The sequence below is a fragment of the Primulina huaijiensis genome, chromosome 5, assembly GCF_012295235.1.
Source record: "Primulina huaijiensis isolate GDHJ02 chromosome 5, ASM1229523v2, whole genome shotgun sequence".
Lineage (NCBI taxonomy): Eukaryota > Viridiplantae > Streptophyta > Magnoliopsida > Lamiales > Gesneriaceae > Primulina > Primulina huaijiensis.
Window position 1 is genome coordinate 15,212,377 of NC_133310.1, and position 21,653 is coordinate 15,234,029.

General features: G+C 36.5%; 1 pseudogene; it reads right to left on the bottom strand.

Moving 5' to 3' along the window:
• Window positions 1–6,456: 6,456 nt before the first annotated feature.
• Window positions 6,457–14,719, bottom strand: LOC140977667 (uncharacterized; annotated as a pseudogene).
• Between the last annotated feature and the right edge of the window lie 6,934 nt (window positions 14,720–21,653).

A 21,653-nucleotide genomic window follows, 5' to 3' on the forward strand; every position in this document is an offset into this window, starting at 1 on the left:
TTCTTCACTGTAACCCTGTTCAACTCCCGGTAATCAATACAAAGTCTCATAGAGCCATCCTTCTTCTTCACAAACAAGACTGGCGCGCCCCATGGAGAAAAACTAGGGCGAATGAACTCCTTGTCAAGAAGTTCCTGAATCTGCTTCTTCAGTTCTGCCATCTCTGTCGGTGCGAGTCGGTACGGTGCTTTGGAGATCGGAACCGTACCTGGCATAAGCTCAATAGAAAACTCCACCTCTCGCTCGGGTGGTATACCAGAGACGTCTTCCGGAAAAACGTCTAGAAAATCTCTGACGATCGGAACATCTGCGGCTGACTGACTGGGTGCCTCGGGTACAGATATAAAAGTTGCTAAAAACGCCCGACACCCTCTATGCATGAGCTTCCTAGCCTGAACATAAGGTATAATGCGCGGTAAAGGAAAGTACCTGTCCGGCTCGAATAAGAACTGCGCCATTCCAGGCGGTCGGACTAGAACAGATCTCCGCTGGAAGTCAATCAGAACTCTGTTCCGCAATAGCCAGTCCATCCCTAGGATGATGTCAAACTCTGGCATCGGCAACACTATAAGATCCGCATATACAAGATTTCCATGCAGCTCAAGGTCTATGTCTCGGATCACGTTGGTAGCTGCCATCTCCTCGCCCGACGGCAATACTACTGAATAGGCTACATCTAGCCCAACTGTCTTGACCTTGAGGAAATTAGCAAAAACCTCCGAAATAAATGAATGAGTGGCCCTGAATCTATCAAGGCCTTCGTAGCGGAACCAGATATAAAAATTCTCCCTGAAAAATCGGAACTCTAAGTTGAACACAATAATCACAAGAACTAACTTATAGACATGCAAAGGCCAGAGTTCTTCTAACCTAATTCCCAAAAATGGTACTGAGTAGAGCATGCAATCCTATCGCAATTCTAAGTTCAAAATCTCAATCCCAAATCCCAAAACATTGAAATTCAATAAATAACTGAAAGCATTAAGATACCTGTCATAAGCATTAACTCCGGGTCCGTCTCTGTCGCATGAAGGGCAAAAACTCTGCCCTGGGTAGGCGGATTCCTCTGAGGGCACTGCAGAAATAAGTGGTCTGGACAACCACACTTATAACACTTTCCTGAGCCAAACATACATGCTCCAGGATGGCGGCGTGAGCACTTGGGACAGACTGGGTGCTCAAAGGTCCTCGGGGCTGGGCGTCCCCGCTGCTGCTGCTGCCCTCTATTTCTACGCGGCCCGTGAAAAGGACTCCTGTTCTGCTGCTGATGCTGCTGAGGAGAAGGGCGGTGTGGTACCTGGACTGGTCGCTTCCCCAAGCGATCTCTCTCAATATCACGCTGATCCTGCTCTGCGGCTAGGGCTTTGGAGACAGCGACCTCATAAGAAGTAGGGTCAGACACCCTAACATCACGGCGCAAGATCGGCCGTAGACCCACCAAGAAATGCATCAACTTGGCTCTAGCATCATTCGCGATTAGAGGCACAAAATGACAGCCCCTCTCGAACTTACGGATGAACTCCGTAACCGTCATATCTCCCTGTCTCAGGCTCATGAACTCAGTGGTCAACTTGCTGCGAACTTCCTCCGTGAAATATTTGGAGTAGAATACCTCCGTGAACCGTACCCAAGACAGTGTAGCCAAGTTCAGGGCTACTGAAGCTCCTTCCCACCATAAGCGGGCATCTCCTCCGAACAGATAAGAGGCACAACGAACTCGATCTGCATCCCCAAGCTCCATAAACGCGAAAATAACCTCGAGGGACTTGATCCAGCCCTCGGCAATCATGGGGTCCGAAGTCCCGGAAAACTCCTTCGGACGCATCTTCATGAATCTCTCATAGGCAGCCTCGGGCCCTGTCGGCCTGCTCACCACAGCATGGTTCCCCGCAAACTGTGCGAAGAACTGAGTCATCCCAGCTAGCATCTGGGCATTCATGTCCGGTGGAGGTGGAGGGGGTAAATCTCCCTCCTGCCTCTGCTCTTCCCTGTCCTCTTGGCGAGGCTCCTCATTTCTAGTGCTCTCGGGAATGCGTCTAGGGGGCATCCTGTGCCATACATAACCCATACGTAACCAACATGCATAATTCCATAATTTAATTTAAATTTAAATACTGCACAATAAAAATCAGGACGTAAAATAATTCATGAAAACATGCTGTTAAATAATTCATGCTTTAAATAAAATACGTAAATGTAAAACTTACAAACCGAAGACGTGACTTCGTGAGCTTCTCGAGATCAGTAGTAGTGCAACCCTATACAGAACCATTGCTCTGATACCAGCTGTAAAGGCCTAAAAATCCGTATTTGAAAATTTGCGGAAAAATTAAAAATTTTCTTTTAAACTAAATAAAATATCCAGTTCATAAAATAAACTGTTGAATAACGTGTCATGTTTAAAAATAGCAGCGGAAGAAATTAATGTTGTAAAAATAACTGTAAAAATTTTATCCAACGGTAGATAAAAATGTTTGAGCGATAACAACAATAAATGCTGAAAAGTGAGGTCCTCGGGTCCCACTACTGCCGACTCGAGCTGGCTCACTGATCCCCGCCCTCGGTCCCGGCATCATCAGTACCTACAACAATCAAGTCTAGTGAGCCTAAAGACTCAGCATGCATATATCGTAAATAACAAGTAAATAAATAATAAAGTCGCATGCAAGTGAAAATTTCCTGTACTGAGGTGTAACGTAAAATATCATTTCAATGGTAATTATAGTACGTGCATAACTGAACTGAAAATATCATAGTGAAAATGTTTGCTCCTTGGAGCCCTGTAATGAAATAACTTGTAATAATTTTCTGGTGAGATTATGGTCTACGCAAGTGGTCCCTGAACTGAACTGAACTGAACTGACCGGTAACTGGCGACCGGGCCGGTAACTGGCGACCGGACTTAATAATGTATGTCTGATCAGACTACTGTCACAGTATACTGGGTGAAACAACTGAACTGACCGGTAACTGGCGACCGGGCTTAAGCATGATAGTAAAGTGACCACAAGCAATATCGCATAAATCTCAAAATGAATATTTGCACGTAATATAATTAACTAACATAATTAAATATGAACAATTTCGATCTTCTTGCAATAAAATCATGTACTTACGATATTTAAAAATACCTATATGGCTTGATTGAAGAGTGAAAGAAGATATAAACATGCCTTGGTTTGTTTTGACAGAAAACAAACGAAATAACGACGCGGCGCGGCGGAGACGGAGTGCTCTTCACTTTCTTACTTTTTCTCTCTTAATTCCTTTAAACCAAACATGCACCATAATTATTATAATGGCATAAAAATCGTAAATGTGATGCATGAACATTTAAAAATATCATGATTTGTGCTCAGGGCGCTGCTAGGACTAAAATCTCACCCTGGGTGCAAAATGATCATTTTGCCCCTGGAAGCCCAAAAATTATCGTTTCAACCCTGGACCTCTAAAATTGACCCGAATCTTGCCAAACTCTTTAAATTGTCCCAAAACATTTTTAAAAGCATTCTTAGACGTAAACTCGAGCCAAAAATCGTAATTTAATCGATTCATTTTAAAACTTGGACCGGGGTCCCGGTTTTAACCCGAATCAACTTGAAACTTAACCAAATTTTTCTCAACTTTTTACCACTCCTAATAAACACTAAAAAGTCATAAAACAATGTAACCAAGCCCCTAAACACACGGCTGAAAATTCCAGAAAACCACCTAAAGTTCGGTCCATTCCTTATTGCACTCTAGCACCCTCATCTTCTTAAAATTCACGCACTAGCCAAAGCCGATGTACCAGCCATGAACCAACCAACCATGGACCTAGACCAGACCTCAATGAGCCTACCAGAACCAAGGAATCAGCCCCATGCACAAGAGAAAACGCGATCACTCCCTTGCCTCCAAAGGCCACCGCCCGCGTCCGATTTCTCTATCACAAGCTCACTCGGTTTCAGTGATGGTTCCAGCAGTGTTCGAGCTACCCTCGGCCTTGGCTCAGACTCCACACGGTCTGGTTTAAGCCTCGGATCACCCTTGCACCGACGGTTCCAGCCCATCCACCCGATCTCCTTCAACCCACACCTTACGCAGCAATCATCCCTCTCGGCCCTTCACACTACAACCCCAGCACACTTTCTAATCCTTGAAACAGCATCCTGTCATCATTAACAGCCTCCTAAAAACCCAACACAGCAGCCCCTTGCACGGGTCACCAAAGAAAACGTGAGCCACAACAAAAAGAATGAGGGAAACATAATAAATCAAAAAGATTTTCCTCTTTGTGCCTGGATCGAAAGAAATATCATGCAAAAACACATTCCACAGAATATATGACATGTATGATGCGAAAACAATAGGTACAATGCGTGCCTTATGTGTTTGATGATCAACAACGAGGAAAGGAAGTCTTCCTTTGCAAGAGCAAGAGAAATCGATGGGGCCTCTAGCTGCAAGTGGTGAAAACGAGAGGGAGGTAGGTGCTTTGAATGGGGTGTCGGCTGGTACAAATTTTAGGTTTAGGGTAAATGGTGTTTAGTAGCTTAATTATATAATAAACAATTAGTTAATGAGCCCTAAAATTTTTAGTTAAAAGCTAGGAAGAATTTTAGGCCCAAAAAGCTTAAAAGTAGGCCCATTAAATCCAAACACGCTCCCGAAAAATATTTCGTGTGAAAAGATTTTGAAAATGTTAGCCGAACCATTAAAAAGTCCCCCGATTCGATAAAATTTGCGTACCGTTAAAAATAAAATCCTGCGGGTAAAAATACCCAAAAAAAAAAAATCCTATTTTTGAAAAATACACTTAAAAATGCTTTAAATTAATTTATAAAAATAAATGGTGTAATAAAATAATTTTCCTTAAATTCTCCGATCTCCGTTCCTCGATCGAACGTGAAATGCACCTAGAAACCCTAATGCGTGAACTTTTAAAAATTTCATGAATTAAATCCTATCATGCATGAATTATGCAATAAAATACATAAAAATAATTAAACACAATTTAATGAAATAAACATGAATTTAATGCTTTAAAAAAAATAATAAAAAAAATTTAATTAAAATGCCAAGGAAATTCAATAACTTGCATGCATGCTAACTTTTTAAATTATATTTACTAACATGCTAAATTACCATTTCTTAAATAAGTCTTTATTAACTTATCTATATACTCCATCTTCAATCCGGCCTCACTTATTTAACTGAAAAGGTGACAATTAAACTACTACGTAAAATAAATAAATTTAAAGAAAAGAATTTAAATACTCATGCAAATAAAAAAAAATTCATTTTAATTTAAAATACTAGAATTATGCATGGCTTATACGTAGTCTAATTTACGGGTTCTACAACCCAAAACCTGACTACCTCCAAGATGAGCAGATGTTGAAACAGATCCCATTAACCCAATATTACCTCCCCCATATACCAAGTGAATTTTTCTCTCAGCCAATATCTTTCCAAGATTATTCGCTGCTTCTACAAACACTTCATTTTTTCCAGGACTCGACCCACAAAATTCACAAATATTTTTCAATGATTGTGCAGAGGTTCCAGCCATGTTTTTTTTATACTTTCTTCTTTATTTTTTTCTGCGAAATAGAGAGAAAGATGAGAGATTTTATAGGGGTAATATGTTATCAGGACAAAACTATGGGTCACAGTTTTAAACAGAATAAACAGTAAAAACAATAATGGCACACATGCATGTAAACAGTAGTGTGATTGTGGCTCACAATTTTCCTCTGGTTTTACGCCCAGAAACAGCTTCAACGCCTTCTATGAGTCGAGGATATGCTTCCCATCCAATTTTATTATAAATTGGCAAACAGGGTCTTTTTTAGTCGGATTCCCAAGACTATGACGCTCATCTTGGAATTGTTTCCATAAACGAAGAAGTTCAATATGCACATGTCCACTATAATGCGTCTCAAGAGTCAATAAGATGTTATCTAAAGACTCCTTACTCAGCCCATTCTTAATGAAACCAATTTTATCTTGTCTGTTATTAGAAACACATCCCAAAGATCTGCATCGTTTGTCACAAGTCCATCTTGCACACTTATGACAGACCCCTAAACTTTTGGCCCTTCGTTTTTTTGCATAAGTGCTTTTTCCTAACCCAGGCAAATACCGAATGAGCAATGATTGTAGAACTTCTCCTCCTAATCGGACCTTAGCTTCTATTACAAGACGAATATCTTCTGGAATTCCTTTTTGCATTAGCAATCTCAATCTTTCACACCTTCCTGCATAAATTTTTCTTAGAACATTTTCAGAAACAGATGGAAAATATTTACAAATTTTTGAGAGAATTTCTTCCATTTTGAAAAGAAAAGAAATGATTTTTTTTTATTTTTGTATCAGCAATTATGGAAAACTGATTAAACCGACTATGAGAGTCACGGAGTACCGTTATCCGCCATTTAACTGGGAAAATAAAAAGATTAAGGAAACCTGAAATAAAAACAAAAAAAATTAAATGCAACACAAAAAAAAAATCGAGGATCAGAAAGGGAAATAAACTCTTCTTGAAAGATTTCATTTTCCAAAAATGGTTTAAGCCTTTGTCCATTCACTTTAAAAACATCACCATTTTTAGGATTTTCAATATCCACAGCTCCATAAGTATACACATGCTTTACAACATATGGGCCTGTCCATCTTGATCGTAATTATCTTGGGAATATGTGAAGTCGAGAATTATAAAGCAAAACTTTTTTACCAATCTCAAAAGATTTTCTAAGAATTGTTTTATCATGAAATGATTTGATTTTTGCTTTATAAATCCTTGAATTCTCATACGCGTCATTTCTGAGTTCATCAAGTTCATTAAGTTGCAATTTACGCAATTTGTTGGCATCATCCATGCTTGAATTTAAAGTTTTGATCGCCCAATAAGCTTTATGTTCCAATTCCACAAGTAAATGACAATGTTTTCCGTAAACCAACCTATAGGGAGACATATTCAATGATGTTTTAAAAGCTGTTCGATATGCCCAAAGTGCATCATTAAGTCGCAGAGACCAATCTTTTCTATTTGAGTTAACAGTTTTTTCCAAAATTTGCTTTATCTCCCTATTAGCTAATTCAACTTGTCCATTTGTTTGAGGATGATAAGGAGTAGTTACTTTGTGAGTAATACCATATTTTTTCATTAATGAAGCAAATGGTTTATTAACAAAGTGAGTTCCCCCATCACTTATCATGGCTCGAGGAATTCCAAATCTACTAAAAATATTTTCTTTTAAAAATTTGATGACGATTTTATGATCATTTGTTCGACATGGAATTGCCTCTATCCATTTGGAAACATAATCAACTGCAACTAAAATATACAAGTATCCAAACGACGGTGGAAAAGGTCCCATAAAATCTATTCCCCAACAATCAAAGATTTCAATTTCAATAATAGGATTCAAAGGCATCATGTTTCTTTTTGAAATCGCACCCAATTTTTGACAATTTTCACAGATCTTGCAGATTTCGTGGGTGTCTTTAAACAAAGTGGGCCAATAAAATCCACACTGCAAGATTTTTGCAGCTGTTTTCTTTGAAGAAAAATGTCCTCCGCATGCTTCTGAATGACAAAATTTAATGACACTACTTACCTCATTGTCGGGTATGCAACGTCGAAAAATTTGATCCGGACAATACTTGAACAGATACGGATCATCCCAATAAAAGTTTTTTACCTCATTCAAAAATTTTCTTTTATCTTGAGAACTCCATTGCGGTGGCATTTTTCCTGTCACAAGAAAATTTACTATGTTAGCAAACCAAGGTGTAGTAGTAACTGAAAATAGATGTTCATCAGGAAAATTATCGTTAATTGGTGTCATTTCACAAGATGATCCTGTTACTAGTCTCGATAAATGATCGGCTACGACATTCTCGGTTCCTTTTTTATCTTTGATCACAATGTCAAATTCTTGGAGCAACAAAATCCATCGTATCAGTCGTGGCTTTGCATCCTGTTTGGTCAACAAATATCTAATAGCAGAATGATCAGTAAACACGATAGTTGTTGATCCAATCAAATAAGAACGAAATTTATCTAATGCAAATATTACAGCAAGTAGTTCTTTTTCAGTTGTGGAGTAATTCATTTGAGCATTGTTTAAAGTTCTACTTGCATAATATATCACATAAGGCTTACCGTTTCTTCTTTGACCCAATACTGCACCGACTGCATAATCACTCGCATCGCACATGATTTCAAATGGTAAAGACCAATCAGGAGGTTGCATGATAGGAGCTGATGTTAAATGTCGAATGATTTTATCAAAAGCATTTTGACATTCTTGAGTCCACTCAAATGCAGTGTCTTTTGTTAAGAGGTTACAAATGGGTTTAGAGATTAAACTAAATTCCTTTATAAACCTCCTATAAAATCCAGCATGTCCCAAAAATGAGCGAATTTCTTTAATGGTTTTTGGAGGGGGTAAATTGGCAATGACATCAACTTTTGCTTTATCAACTTCAATTCCATGAGATGACACGACATGTCCCAAAACAATTCCAGAAGTAATCATGCAATGACATTTTTCCCAATTTAAAATAAGACCTTTTTTCTCGCATCTTTTTAAAACTTTTTCCAAATTTTCAAGTTAATTATCAAATGTATTCCCAAAGACAGTTAAATCATTCATGAAAATTTCCAAACAATTTTCAACCATGTCGCAAAAAATGCTTAGCATACATATTTGAAATGTTGCTGGGGCATTGCATAATCCAAATGGCATCCTTCTAAATGCAAATGTTCCAAAAGGACATGTGAATGTAGTTTTATCTTGATCTTCGAGTGCAATGGGAATTTGATAATAACCTGAATATCCATCAAGAAAACAGTAGTATGGATGACCTGCTACTCTTTCTAAAATTTGATCCAAAAATGGTAATGGAAAATGATCTTTTCTAGTGGCGTCATTTAATTTTCTATAATCAATACACATCCGCCAACTAGATGGGACTCGACTTGTTAACAATTCAACTTTTTCATTTTTTATCACTGTGATGCCAAATTTTTTCGGAACGACTTGTGTTGGGCTTACCCACTTACTATCAGAAATAGGGTAGATAATCCCAACATCAAGTAGTTTGAGAACTTCAGTTTTCACAACATCTTTCATGTGTGTATTTAATCTCCTTTGTGGTTGTTGAGATGTTTTTGCATTTTCTTCTAAGTGAATTTTGTGAGTGCAAATTTGTGGATTAATGCCCTTGAGATCTTTTAGTGTCCAACCAATTGCATTTTATGTCTTTTAAGCATATCAACTAATTTACCTTCTTCATCACTTGCTAGTTTGGAAGAAATTACCACCGGATATGTTTCATCTTCTCCAAGAAATGCATACTTCAATTCTTCTGGCAAGGGTTTTAACTCCAATATGGGTGGTTTGTCTTTGTTCTCATATTTTGCATCAAATTCTTTCTCTGATCCTGGTAACGAGTGATACCTGATAAAATCATCAAGATCAATTTCAATATTTTTTTAACATTTTCAATTGAACAAATATCTAATTGATCACGAGTACTCCCTTCTTGAATTTTTTCTTCCACAAGAGTTTCAATAAGATTTTCATCTTCACTTTCATCTCCTTTGTCATGTGGTTGCTTACAAAGATTAAACACATTAAGCTCCAAGGTCATGTTACCAAATGACAACTTCATTATTCCATTCCTGCAATTTATAAGAGCATTATAAGTTGCTAAAATGGACGACCTAAAATTACAGGAATTGCATTACAAGCTTCGATAGGTTGTGTATCTAAAACTATGAAATCGACACGATATACAAAGTTATCAACTTGGACCAACACGTCTTCTACCATACCTCTTGGCACTTTAACAGATCTATCAGCAAGTAAAAGTGTTACCGAAGTAGATTTTAACTCGCCTAGATTGAGTTCTTGATAAACTGAATATGGAAGTAAATTCACACTAGCTCCAAGGTGAAGCAAGGCTTTTTTAATCTTTCGTTCTCCAATAATACAAGAAATAGTAGGACAACCAGGATCTTTGTATTTCAAAGCATTATTATTTTGAATGATTGCACTTACTTGTTCGGCTAAAAATGCGTTCTTTTTATCATTCAATTTTCTTTTCACAGTGCACAAGTCTTTCAAAAATTCGGCATATGATGGTACCTGTTTTATTGCATCTAATAAAGGAATATTAACTTTTACTTGTTTAAAAATATCATATATATCAGAATTAAAATTTGATTTTTTTGTATTTTTCAATGCATGAGGGAATGGTGGTGACATTGTCTGTTGAACCTCCTCTTCGCAAGTTATGGGTTCCACTTCCTTACCCTTTGGAGTTGATTTATCATCATCTTCACAAGGTTCAAGAATGGATTTTTTTACAACCTTACCACTTCGAAGGGTAATAACAGATTTTACCTGATCCATCGGTTGAGGTCCAGAAGTTCCAGTTTGTAAATGATGATCCTTGGGATTAGGCTGTGGTTGTGAAGGAAATTTACCTTTTTCATGAACATTAAGTGCAGATGCAAATTTAGCAAAAGTATCTTTCAAATCTGTCATGGTTTGAGCAGTTTGAGTATTGATAGACTCTTGCTTTGCAATGAAAGAATTCAATATATCTTCCAAATTCCTTTTAGGTGGAGGAACATAAGGTGCATAATTTTGAAAATTTTGTTGATTTTGAAAATGTGGTTGTGAAAATTGTGTAACATTATCATTCCTCCAACTAAAATTTAGATGTTTTCGCCAACTTGGATTGTAACTTTGAGAAAATGGTTCAAAATTTGGCCTTTTGAGATTGTTTAAAACATTGGCTTGTTCATGGAGACATTCTTTAAAAGAAGGCAAAGTGGGACAATCTTTTGTAGAATGATCACTTGTATCACAGATGTGACATGCAATTTCTTGAACAGATTTTAATTGACCATTCTTTTTCAATTCAAGTGCCTCAACTTTTCTTGCCAAAGAGGTAAATCTAGCTTGAAGATCATGTTCATCTTTGAGAGTGTACACACCTCCACCAGATGTAGGAGATTGAATCTTGTTTGATGGTTCGATTGTACCTATAGTGTCCCAATTTTGAGCATTTTCAGCTAATGAATCGAGATACTCAATTGCCTCATTTGGATCTTTATCTTCAAATGTTCCATTACACATAAATTCAACCATTTGCCTATCTTTAGGTGTTAAGCCTTCATAAAATTGAGAAACAACTTTCCAAATTTCAAAACCATGATGTGGACAAAGATTAAGCAATTCTTTATATCTATTCCAACACTGATAAAAAGTTTCTCCTTGTTTTTGAGTAAAAGTGATGATTTGCCTTTTGAGAGAATTTGTTCTATGAGATGAAAATTTTTTTTTCAAAAATTGTTGTTGCAATTCATTCCAAGTTCGAATGGATCCCGATCTAAGATTTTGTAGCCAAGTTTTAGCTTTATATTTTAAAGAAAAAGGAAAAAGCTTAAGTCGAATGGCGTTCATGCTACAATTTAGATCATTATATGTGTTGCACACTTCTTCAAACTCTCGTAAATGCATGTATGGATTTTCAGAATCTAAGCCATGAAAATTGGGTAAAAGTTGGATAATACCAGGCTTAAAATTGAAATGAGATGCATCGGGGGGAAAAACTAGACATGAAGGTGCACTAGTACGTGTAGGATTCATGTGATCTCTAAGTGTTCTTCGTCTATCATGATCATGTTGAGATTGAATTTCATCTTCATTTTCTTGGATGTGTTCTTCTGCCATGTTTTGTAAAAATAAAGGGTTATTTCGAATAAGTCGACCACTAAGTGTACGTGACCAAATGCTCATGCAAATGCAAATGCAAAAGAATAAAAACATACAAAAGCAATAAAAATTCAAATAAAGAAAAATAAACTATAAACAAAATTAATTAGACTTGAAATTAAATTATACTTCCCCGACAACGGCGCCAAAAACTTGTAGTCACTTTGATTGTTGCACTCCCAAGAGCAGGTTGTCCACAAGTAGTATACTTCGGTGAGTCCGATATCGTATCCACAGGGAAGCTAAGGTAATTACAAGTCCACTACAATGTCTTTTTGTTATGTTTTTGTTTTTGTTTCTTTTTAATTTTAATTGTTTGAATCTTTAATGAGTAAATTTTAATTGTTCAAATTTTAATTTAAATAGTTGAGATTAAAGGATCCACTCTTGGTATTTTAATAAAGTTAACATTAACGAACAATATTGAAATCCACTTAATAAAATGGTTCCAATATATTAAATAATCATATTTATATTATGTTATAAATTATTATCTTATAAGTATATAATATATACCAAAATTTATAAATGTGGTCAAGTATTTATTGTGCTATATATATTTGTAAACACTAAATCAAGGTTCCCACTTTAAATGGTTGGTAATACCAAACAAACATTTAAATGGTTCCAAGAATTTACTGTAACATATAGCAACAATAAATCAAAACTCCCACTTATAAGTAGGGTATAAAAATGCTTAAAGAAATAAATATAACATAAACAATAAATAATGATTAAATAATATAAAACATAGATTCTTACCTTTTAATAATCTTATTATCATGCCAAGAGTTTCACCTTATCATCTCAACTTTAGGAAGTTAGCTATTCATTATTCAAAGTGTAAAACTTTGAATATGAAATTAACATGCTAATTGTACTTAAATAAATAAATAAAGGAAAAATATAGAGAGAAATATTATGAACTCAAAGTTTTGTTCATAGAATGAGGGATATCTCAATACATTACAATGCACCCATATTTATAGCTAAATTTGGGGAGACAACCAAAAAATAAAATATTATTTTTTTCCACATAAGTCTTCATTGGTGTTCCAAGATATTATATTATATTTCACATCACTTTTGAAAACTTCATCTTTGAATTTGCTTCTTCACATAAAAAGAAACATGTGGATAATTGAGTTGTCTAGTTGTGGTATTTTTTTAAAACCATTTGACCAAGTAATTTGAGAGATATGGTCAAAATACTAGAGCATGGTAAAACTGCCACTCATTTGGTAACTTTATTTGTTGCTTAATTTGATCCCAATTGTGAGATGATTTTTATCTCATGCTTGTCAACAATATTGTAGATATTATAATCAACTTTCTACAGGTCCAAGAATCATCTTAATCCCATTTGCAACGCCAAGTTTATTCTTGTTTTATCGAACCTGTAAAAAATAGTAAAAACTTGTAATTACACAACAACTTATATTTTATACAATTTATTATAAAACATATAATATTTAAACATTTAATAAAACAAAAACTATATATTTATATTATAAAACATTTAATTAATGTGCAATTTTTATGTTTATCAGTCGAACTTTTAGTCCTGGCAGTGCCCTAAACACGATTTGACATGTTTCGTATATGAATTTTTACGTAAATATGAAAAATACGTTGCAGGCTTGATTTTAAGGAAAATGTATGTATATGCATGTTTTTGTTCAGTGATGAATACAATGACATGTTTTTGAAGGAAGGGAGTTGATTGTGGCTAATACGAATATGTTAATACGATGATATGTAAGGCCAAGGCTTCGTGGACAGGTAGTGTTGTCGCTGATGTTCCCATCGCCGGGTACCGCGGTTACACGTAGATGGATCCATCGTCTAATACGATGATACGAAAATCACAGCTAATGAACGAGATTCAAATTAAGAAAACGAACACGTATATGTTGATGTGTTATGAAATTTTTAGGCTTTAACAGACCATGATTATCCATAAGATTTTATAAGATCATGAAACGTATCTTTCTTACAGTACTTTTCACCGTTGCCTTTTATGTATATGTGAAAGATCGTGTGCTGGGCACCTTTGAGATGCTTCGAACACTATATTCTCCAATGAGCTGCAATAGCTCGTGTTCTAAAAATGTTAACACTGATGAATTAAATCGATTTTGGTTTTAAAATCAAGCGGAAGAAACTCGAAGTAATCTTTCGTGAAGAAACCCGTTATATTTGAAAGCATTTTAACTTATGTAAACTGAATAACTGAAAAGCATCGGATCAATCCTCGGATGTATCAGTTCAGTTATTGATAGAATCGGTTATGGGGTGAAAGAGTGTTTATAAGGGGGTGGGTTGAATAAACACTCATGATTTTCACAACCTTTTCGAATATTGATGAGTCAGTTTAGTGACAAACTGAAACTCGAGAATCTTATCAGCCAATATCAATCAGTTAACAATAATAGTGCAGAAATAAACTGACTGATAGATAGAATAAAACTTAAATAAGAACACATATGATTTTACGGATGTTCGGAGATTTCAAACACTCCTACGTCACCCTTTCTATCTCAAGGATAAGATTTTCACTAAAAGACTTTGATCGATACAAATAGTTGTACAGACTCACTTCAGTCTTGGACTTAACAATGTCAAACTGAAGCTCTTATTTACAAAACGATTTACAGTACTCAACTGAACTGAAATAATTAGCACGATTGATTACAACGATATCAGTTTGTGCTTGTAAGCTCGAAGTATAACCTTTAAATGCTATGAATGTATACAATAAGCGTGAGCTTTTGAATGAACAGAAGGCTTGCAAAGATTTCAGCAGAGTAACAGCTTGGTTAATAAAATAGTGTTCGGTGTCTCATTTCAGCTGCTCTTCTCTGCTATTTATAGGCTTTGCCTCCAACGGTAATATTGAATGCAATTTGAATCTTTCTATCCATTGTCTGCCACGTCATCATTTTTCTGACAGTCGTACACTGTAGCATTTCTGAATTGCGGCGTTCCTGCTGTTCTTTTTACAATCTTTCGGTGGTTGAGTTACGTCCTTTTAACTGATGACGTGTACAGCTGAAAGATCAGCTGATAGACTATAGCTGATAAGCTTACAACTGATATAGCAACTGATCAGTCAGTTGTCCACGTAATTCAGTCAACCGGTTCAGTTGCAATCGATTATCTGCGCATTAATCTTTAGTTGTGGGCAACTGATAACTTGCGTATATTAGATCAATTACTATCAGTCTTCTTGATCAGTTAGTTCAATCTATTAAATGCTCAGTTTGTCAAGCTTCCGAAATTCAGTTTCCAACAATTTCTCCCTTTTTGGTGTTTGACAAAACTTAGAAAATATGAACTGATCAACTGAACTCATTGTAGATAAAATAATCTCTTTCAATGTACAGATTCTTACAAAGAATGAAAGAATAAAAGAATCTTCTAACTGACTAAAATAATCTTCAAAATCTACCAAATACTTCAACCTCTAACTGATCTCTGACTTAGGTCTTTTCTCAGCTGTTCCTTGATCATTTGGTTGACTGGGTCTCTTTTCAGATTATGTCTGCTGATCTTGTTCTTCTTCTTCCCCTTTTTTGTCAAACGCCTCAACCTTCTTGGATAATAAATGAACATCCGAGGAAATGTTTGAAACGGCATTCATCAGAATATCTTGCATCAAATCCATTCTCTTTGTGACAACATTTTTCAGATAATCAAATCGTTTGTTGAACATTGCTTGAGTATGGATATGAACTTTAGTTGATGCTCTATCTGTCCGTATTTGATCCATCTGGAAGAACAGGTTCGCAATATCTGTTGTGACTTGTTGAAGACTTTTGAAAGTGTTATTCTTTATGGAATCAATTTTCATAGTGTGTGCCAATTGGAATGATTTGATGTCAGAAATAGAAGTCATCATACTGACAAGGTTTGTCTGAATAGCCTGAATTTCTTCGAACATTGATTCAGATGCTATTGATATACTTGGAGACATGGCTCCAGAGGTTTCTGGTTCTTGCTCCCTGTTTTCTGTATTAAAGATCACCAAGGCCCTGTCAGTTGCTTTAGTTTCAATACCAACCATTTCTGGAGCATCTTCTGTTATGGCTTCTTGCTGAAGCTGTGGAGGAGTGAGATTTGGATCAGCAGTGATGCTTGAAGGCTCTTCAGTTGGTTGACCAGATGGTTGCTCAGCTGATATGGAGACTAGTTCTTCAGTTTGTTGAACAACTGAAACTGTTGTCCGCTCTTCAGTTGGCACCTCATCAGTTATTGGTGGAACTACTTGTTCAGTCGTGGCAGTCGACTGAACTGGCTCTTCAACTGGTGGCAAAATTGTCTGTACGGCTGGTTCTTCAGTTGCAAAAAGTTCTTCAACTGCTCTTGTAGTACTTAGCTGAATATCAGTGACAACTGATTTATTAACTTCGTTGATGTTTGCCAATGATAATTATGCATCAATATAAATTTGAAGTTGTGGAGTTGAGGATGCAGGAGTAGAAGTTGACGGTTGCGCATCCTTTGAAGAAGAAGCAGTTACTTGCTTAGAAGATTCAGTAACTGGTCCTGCGATGGCTCTTGCTGTTGAACTGATTGTTCAGCTTGTTCTTCTGATGAGAGATTGTGGGAACTTGCTGGAATAGTCAATTTTTGATCCAGTTCCCACTACTTAATCTCCATCTGCAGTTTGATAAGATCCATGTCCAGTTGATCATGAACTGCTTTGTCATTAAAGGTAGTCGGACTGGTGGGATCATAGTTTTGGTGTAGCTGAACAATCATTTGCCTTAACTTCTTTTCACGTACTTGATCAAAGAAGTACTTTTTCCTCTGCAACGCTTGAACAATTGAGGCCGTTTTGACCATTTTCAGGACTATAGTTTCCAAGTCAACAAATTTCTTCAAAACTGACTTCTACTGCAGTTTCCTGAAAAACACTTCGGTCCGAAATCTGACCCATTCATCATAAGCCTTGAGTTTATTCACAGAAAACTCATTGATCTCGTTCCAAATTAGATCAATATGAGTTTGAATCACATTCGTGGGTCTAGGCTCTTCAGTCATCTTGTCCTTTCCCTTTGAGCCAGTCAGAGCATGAGGAATACTCAGCCCTGATGTAGTTGCATCAATCATTTCTCTAATCACTATCACGTTGGTTCTGGCAAATGGTAGAGGAGTACGGATAGAAATAGTGATCAATGGAGTTTTAACTCCAGCAACTTTTTGCTTATCACCAGATTCGGTGATCATTTTCATTTGTTGAGCAGCAGGAGGAGGTAACTGAACCTCAGTTGAAGATACTACTTGTATAGCTCTCAAAGGAGTAGCTTGGATTGGCTATTCAGTTTGCATCAACCTTTTAGTTGGAATGAATCTCAATACAGCTGCTGGTTTGGTTTTTTGAGCGTTCTTGGAGATTTTGGGAGAGGGAGTCTTCTCTGAATCAGTTTCACTGACCATCAATTTGCGTTTGATTGTCTCCTTTTGGACTGTCTTCTTGGCTTTCCTAACTGATTTGGGAGTCTCTTGCATCCCAATCTCCTGTTTCACTTTAATGAATTTCTTAGGTGAGATGTCCAGCTTGAGCTTCGGTAGTTGAACACTCTCGGCATTGAAGATCTTGAATTTGGATAACCTCTCAGAGGAATCATCCAACAAACCCTTGCTCTTTATCAAATATCTGAGCTGCACTGCAAATCCCTTCGATTGTTTTGAAGACTGAAACATATTCTTCAGAAAGTTGAAGATGATACTTTTCCATTGCAGTCTTTTTCCAGTCATGATAGCAGTCATGACTTGAAATTTCTCTAGGATAAGAGCAGCAAAGGATCCTGCTTTCGCCAGTAACCCTTTGGCCACGATATCAGCCAGTAACTGGATTTCTGGCTTCAACTCTTTCTTAGGATCGGAAACTTTGATCTTCCCTCCATCAACATAAATTTGAGTCTGCATTTCCTCAACATCAGAAGATTTTACCTCAGAGATATTTGCTAGCCCATCAGTAGGTAGCTGAAAGAGGTTGCCGAAGGAGTCTTCATCGATTATTAGCATTTTATTGTTGATAGTAGTGGTGATATTGCCATCAACAGAGAGAAATCCAGTGGCATAGAGATCTTGAATCTCTTCAGGATAAATATCTTGAGAAGATAATCCCAGAAATATCTGTAGGCCAGCAGCTTCCAGTTTTAAAAATACATTCTTGATATCCTCATCTTGAACATACATAACTGAATCAAAGTCAATCGCCATTACGTTCAAAATGTATGCTGGTACTTGATTTGCCATTTCTAAGAGTTCTGATATCTGCAAGAAAGTGATCTTCATGTTTGGGTTTGCTCTGTAAACTGAAATGCTCATAAATAAGAACTGAAATGAAGCGGGTTAATGTACTTATGTATGTGACTGTTCTAATTTTTGGACATGTGTCAGTCCGAGAAAAATTTGAATAAAAGAGTGTATACATGTGAAGAAATCGTGTGTAAAATATAAACGGACTACGAGGGTTCACGTTTCAAAAAACTATTCATTGAATGACATCAATTAAATTTGAAATTATCAGTCACATCACTTAATTTGGAATATTTATCGAATAATCAGTTAACTTATTGGATAAGATTGGTTCGATCACTGGCTGAGTGGTCAGTTGAAAACTAAGTCAGTTTAGTCGATGATCAAGTACCTATTGTCTTATCAATTAACTACTTAAATTTGTCATTCCATCTAAATAAATGCATATATTAATTTGAAAAAAAAAAATAAAATGAAGGTTATAATGATGATGCGTAAAAATAAAAAAAATCTTATTATCAGAAGATGAATCGTCAGGAATAATGATTACGCCTCTTCAGATGCCTCACATTTCAACTACAAATAAGAAGGAAAGAGTAAGACATCAATTATCAGCAGATAAAGCAAGACAAGTGAATAGCAATGGACAAAGCAGGAAGTTTCACATAGCCAGACCTCGTAGAGGAGTTCATGAAGTTTGTTGTTGTTGCTAGGAAGGCTGCTATGGAGGATAGTATCTTGGAAATGATACTGAAGCTCTGGATGAAAATTCAGGAGCTTCATACCTCCTATGAGAAAGGAGAGGTTGCTACCCTTAAAAGTGTGGCAACGCTGAAGAAGTATCGGCGGCGCCTTCGCGTCGCTGATAATGTGGACATCTTCTCATATGAAGGTGTTTACCTTCTGCTCCTCCTCAAGGAGCGAAGGACTCTGAGGAAGATCGCTTTCTCAGAGGACTTCCTAAGGACCACTACTGGAGGATTAACCTTGTGGTTGACCTTCTGGAGGTCCGCAGTTAAAAAAGAAATCATCCATGTACGCTCCTCCTACAATAAATAAAATTATTATTATGTTTTAATGCTGTCTCACTCTTACTGCCATTTTTTTTTATTTTCTGCATTCTAACTGGTGACAACTGAATAAACAACAAGATAATAACATAAAGAGAATTATATTAAGACAAGTCGATTAAGCCAAGAATATTGTGAAAGTGAGAAAGCTTTGTCTCGGGTAATGGTTTTGTGAAGATATCTGCTGCTTGTTGTTCAGTTGGTACGTATTCCAGTCTGATTGCTTTCTTAAGAGCATGATCTTTGATGAAGTGATGCCAGACATCGATATGCTTGGTCCTTGAGTGAAGAACTAGATTGTATGTTATTGCAATCGTGCTTGTATTATCACAGAAGACTGGTGATTCTTTTGCAATGACTCCATAGTCTTTCAGTTGTTGCTGAATGTAGAGCAGTTGAGCACAACAGCTTCCAGCAGCAAGATATTCTGCTTCAGTTGTGGAAGTTGCTATAGATGTTAGCTTCTTGCTGAACCATGAAATCGGTCTATCTCCTAAAAACTGACATGATCCATTGGTGCTTTTACGATTTAGTTTACATCCTGCATAATCTGCATCTGAATATCCAACTAAATTGAAAGAAGAGTCTTTAGCATACCATAAGCCCACATTTTGTGTGCTTTTAAGATATTTTAAAATGCGTTTGGCAGCTGAAAAATGCGATTGCTCAGGATCTGCCTGAAATCTAGCACACATATAGACGTCAAATACTATATCAGGACGACTAGCAGTTATGTACAATAATGAACCTATTAAACCTCTGTAGAGTGTCGTCTCAACTGATAATCCCCCTTGATCATTGTCTAGTTTGATTGATGAAGTCATGGAAGTATTTGCAGCTGGACATGTTTCCATGCCTAATATTTGAGCAATTCTTTCGTATATTTGGTTTGACTGACAAAAGTACCAGTCTTCAGTTGCTTCACTTGCAGATCGAGGAAAAATGTCAATTCACTCATCATACTCATCTCGAATTTTTCATGCATTAACTTGGAAAATTTCTCACATAATTTGGGGTTAGTTGACCCAAAAATTATATCATCAACATATATTTGCACAAGTAAAATATGATCATTCATTGAAAATTTGAACAGAGTTTTATCAACTGATCCAACAGTAAAATCATCATCAATTAAGAATTTTGAAAGAGTTTTGTACCAAGCTCTTGGAGCTTGTTTAAGACCATATAAGGCTTTGTTCAAATGATAAACATGATCAGGAAGATAGTGATTGATAAAACCTGGTGGTTGTTCAACATATACTTCTTCCTGCAACTGACCATTCAGAAATGCACTCTTCACATCCATCTGGCAGACTTTGACGTTTTTGGAAGATGCGTAAGCAAAGAACATTCTGATTGCTTCCAGTCTTGCAACTGGTGCATAAGTTTCATCGTAGTCTATTCCTTCTTCTTTCCTATATCTTTGTGCTACAAGCCTCGCTTTGTTGCGCATAACTGAACCATCTTCGTTCAGTTTGTTTCTGTATACACACTTTGTACCTGTACTAGTTTTAGAAACTGGTCTTGGAACTAAGTTCCAGACATTGTTATGGGTAAACTGATTTATCTCTTCTTGCATGGCATTTATCCAGTTAGGATCAGCAAGAGCTTCATCAGTTTTCTTCGGTTCCAGTTGGGAAACGAAAGCTGAATGAATAAATAAATTAAGCATTTGATTCCGAGTTCTTACCAGATTAGATGGATTACCTATCACCAATTTTGGAGGATGTGATTTCTTCCATCTGTACTCAGCATTTATTGCGTCTATTTCAGCAACTGCTTCAGTGGGTAACTGAATATTTTCTTCAGTTTTAGTTGGTGTTGTATCAGTTGGTAACTGAGTATTATCATTTTGCTCCACCAACTAATTATCAGTAACAATTTCTTGTTCAACTGATTGATCCAACACTTCTGGTTCTGTTATTTGAAGGATATTTCGATTAATGTGATTTTCTTCTTCATTATCATCCTCCAAAATATTATCTGTAAAGCGATCAAGTAGCTCAACTGGATCATTTGGCTTATCAGTTAGCACAGATTCATCAAATACCACATGAATAGACTCTTCTACATTCAAAGTGCATTTGTTAAAGACTCTGTAAGCTTTACTAATTGAAGAATACCCAAGAAATATTCCCTCTGCAGATTTTGCATCAAAGGCTTTTAAATGATTTTTGTCATTGTCAAGAATAAAACATCTACAGTCGAATATTTTGAAATAAGAAACCACACTTTTGCGTCCATGCCAGATCTCATACGCTGTTTTCAAATGATTCTTATTAATCATTGATCTGTTCTGAGTGTAACATGCAGTGTTTACTGCTTCTCCCCAAAACCTCTGAGAAATACCAGAATCAGCAAGCATGGTTCTAGCAGTTTCTTAAAGGTCCGATTTCTTCTCTCAACCACACCATTTTGTTGAGTGGTTCTTGCTGGTGAGAGCTCATGCTTGATACCATTATTTTCTAAAAATAGCGAAAGATTTTGATTGATAAATTCAGCCCCTCGATCAGACCTTATTCGATCAATCCCA